Source organism: Biomphalaria glabrata, chromosome 9 (genome assembly GCF_947242115.1).
Source record: "Biomphalaria glabrata chromosome 9, xgBioGlab47.1, whole genome shotgun sequence".
Lineage (NCBI taxonomy): Eukaryota > Metazoa > Mollusca > Gastropoda > Planorbidae > Biomphalaria > Biomphalaria glabrata.
The window spans coordinates 17,100,173-17,104,141 of NC_074719.1; the positions used below are offsets into that span (position 1 = coordinate 17,100,173).

The 3,969-nt window shown below is 29.8% G+C and overlaps 1 protein-coding gene across 1 annotated transcript in view; it reads left to right on the forward strand.

Moving 5' to 3' along the window:
- The first annotated feature begins 951 nt into the window (after nucleotides 1–951).
- The window catches only part of LOC106063625 (uncharacterized), a 20,149-nt gene continuing 17,131 nt past the window's right edge, over nucleotides 952–3,969 (forward strand). Inside the window, exon 1 of the mRNA XM_056039953.1 lies at nucleotides 952–1,104. The gene's annotated coding sequence lies outside the window, so the exon portion shown is untranslated. The remainder of the gene's footprint in view (nucleotides 1,105–3,969) is intronic.

A 3,969-nucleotide genomic window follows, 5' to 3' on the forward strand; every position in this document is an offset into this window, starting at 1 on the left:
CGTTAGCAAACAAAATACTTTATTACCAAGAGTTGATTAACTAATTGGTATTTTTGTTTATTGATTCTTGTTTTGTCAGGTACATTAAATAGCTTTTCAAAATTTCTACTTGATCCGAGATAGGGTGTGGGAAAAATGACGTCTGCAAACTTTCTACCAGACGGACAGAGTGAGTTCATATATGCTTTGTAACAAGCAAAATAAAAAAAAATCTTTTTTTTTTTAAAAAAAAAAAGCTTTCTAAAGGGGAAGAACTCTGTCCTTAAAACTATTTCTACCAATAATGTACAAGTTATTTCCCTTATTCGATATCAAAGGAAACACTAAATTACCAATATATAATTGACTAATTGAGTATTTTCTCTTATGAATTTATGTTTTGTTAAAAGTATCAGCTTGATCGGAGGATGCGTGAAGGAGAAATAGCGTTAACAATTATTAAATTGGACTAAACCCAACACATTTAGTCATTTATGTGAATCGTTTCCCTTGTTGCTATGAAACAAAAGAATGAATTACCATTAGTTAATTGTCCAATTTGTTATTTTTTGTTTTAGTGATTCATGTCTTGCCTGGGTCACTGAATAATTGTGCAATGTTTAAACTTCATTCATGGTGTGGGATAAATAACGTATACACACGTTTTAGCAGACAGACAGAGTGAGCTGATGTAAGCTTTCTAAAAATTATGTGTAGCCTATATTGTAACGCCGACTGACGACATAATACATTAATGTTATTATTATTTAATAAAAATATATTATAGCATTGTTAGTATACACATGCATTCAATGAATGGCTGAGTTTAATCCTGGCTAAACAGATGTTATTGGATGATTATATCATACATGGTTTTGTGAAGGAACAGTCTTCCATTCAAAGCCTTAAAGAGTCTAAAAGGACAAAGGCATTGATCTCATAATAATTAAAAATACAAAGTAATGACGCGGATGACATATTTGTAGTTCGTGTTTAAAAAGGTTTATTTCGTGGAGTTAGACCATGAGTACTCCTAGCTCCTGGGTCTTGTAAACATATTGGTTACTACTTCTTCTTTTCTAATGATATATTTCACTCTAACATGGGGTCATGTGTTAACGAAAGGTAATCATTTCATAATCCTGTATGCTTTACAAATGACTCTCGGAAAATCTATTTTACAGTTAAAGAAATAGCATAATGGATCGGCTGATATAGAACAAAAATACTTTTAATACGTTAGAGTAATATGTTTGTTTCTTTAGTTTAATTATTTTTGTTTTTAAAGATTTTATTAGGATTAGATTATGTAATTCTTTTTACGGTTCAAGGTGAATAAAATCTATGTATGTATTTATGTATGTATCTATCTATCTATGTATTTATCTATGTATCTATGTATCTATGTATCTATGTATCTATCTATCTATCTATCTATCTATCTATCTATCTATCTATCTTTCTATGTACATATGTGTGTATGTATGTATGTATGTATGTATGTATGTATTTATGTATGTATGTATGTATGTATGTATGTATGTATGTATGTATGTAGTATGTATGTATGTATGTATGTATGTATGTATGTATGTATGTATGTATGTATGTATGTATGTATGTATGTATGTATCTATCAATCTATCAATCTATCTATCTATCTATCTATCTATCTATCTATCTATCTATCTATCTATCTATCTATCTATCTAACTATCTATCTATCTATCTATCTATCTATCTTTCCGGGGATGAAATGACTGGGGATAAAATGATTGGGGATGAAGTGACTGATGATGAATATATATATATATATATTGTAACGAATATATATATAGTTGTACTGGATTTATTTCTACACTACCTTGATAATCCTAGATGCTTATGTATCTTGTATAGTGTATTACTGATGTAGGCACGACATACATCACGCCACAAGATAATATAACAATAACGAACATGATCAATGCACAGTAACTAAGTTCACTTGAGATGAAAATAGAATTATAAACTTTAATATAGAATGGATGCAGTCGAGTCAGTCACTAAAACGATGTTATCCCTTCAAGAGCATAGCAGTAACTGTCCTAAATGTCTACAGTAATAATCTCTAACCCAAGGTCTATGTCGTCACTAGAAAATGCAGCCTTCAAAGTCATTCTACGTTCCTGAACTAAACTATGTGTCTAACAAGTGACTGGGGATGAATTTATATCTATCTATCTATCTATCTATCTATCTATCTATCTATCTATCTATCTATCTATCTATCTATCTATCTATCTATCTATCTATCTATCTATCTATCTATCTATCTATCTATATCTATCTATCTATCTATCTATCTATCTATATATATATATATATACTATAAAGTAGAATGTAAGCCGTATGTATGTATGTATGTCCCTAATAGAAATCAAAACCGTCTGACCAAACTTGTCATAAATGTTTCTTGGGTACTAACTTACACCGAGTGTATGTATTGTAGCCCTAAAACAAACTTAAGACCCTCACAAAAAAAAAAAAAAAAATGGCCAACTCTATGAAAGCATTATAACTTCATTAATATAGGCCATGTTTACACGAGAAAAGATCGAAAGGATCTAGATCTATATCTAATTTTTAAAACTACACTTTGCGCAGATAGTTTTTTACGGTTAGGGTTAGAAAATAAAAAATATTGTCTATTGAGTTCATTATGTAATAAAATTAACCTTCAAATTAGTGTTTCAAAAGTATTTTACATAAATTCGTTCTTTATATCTGCGAATTTAGAATTCCTGACGTATACACTTTTATTAGACATTACCCGAAATGTTACACATCTCTCTATTCCTAGGTCTAAAACTCTAATTCAATTCTAAGATGATAGAACTTCACTTCGCAAAGATAGTTTTATACTTTAACACATGAACCTACTAATTATAGTCCATTCATTTGAAATTTTAATCAAATTAATATTCAAATTTGTTTTTCTAAGTTATATCAATTAATTTGGATCAATCGTGACATTTCATTTGTAATACATCTAGACTAACGCTAATAAATCTGTGCCATTAGAAGCAAGCTTAATTTTTGCAAAATTATTTCTTTACCTGACAACACAAGAACAAATTTAAAAAATTAAACAATTAGTTAATTAATTATTAGTAATAAATTAATGTGTTAGGTATCCCAAACAAGGGAAAGAAATAGTACATGACTGAAGGGGTGGTATTAGCTCATTTAGTCCCCTTTATATTAGGCTGTCTCTGAGGCTTGGTGAACACAAACATGAAATAGAAACAATAGATAATTATACAATCTTCCATTCAATTTTTCGCGTTGGCTTGAGAAGCCTAAGAAGGATTTAGTCCACACGTTCGAATTCAGGTCGTTCCCTTTTTTTTTATAAATACATTTACAAAACGATCTCCCAGATACCTCGTTCTTTCTCCCCCTACCTGTCTATTCGTTTCTCTTGTTGCTATTAAACAAATAGTGGTTTACCATTAATTAATTGTTTAATTTGGTTACTTTTTTTTTAGTGATTCATGTCATGTCTATAGCAATGAATAAACTGTGCGAAGTTTCAAATTGACCCGAAAATGTGTGCGGGAAAAATAACGTGTGCACCAGACAAAGAGTGATTTGATATAAGCTATGTAAAAAAGTTATCACCAACTACAATACTATCTTCGTCCATAAAAAAATATAGACATGTGTTTGTTAAGTGTGTCGCCTATACAATTTTGACGACTGACGACATGATACATTTATGTTACTATTATTATCATTGCTTTGTTAATATAGATATGATTTCGATGAAGATATGGATTAGTTTGATCCTGGCTAAACAGATGTTATTGGATGATAATCTCATTGATGGTTTTGTGAAGTGCAAAGAACTCATTCAAGTAAAAGTGTAAAAAGACAAAGGCTTTGATCTCATGATAATTAAAAGTACAAAATTTAGTAGCGGTTGATATACTTTTAGTTTCTTTTTAA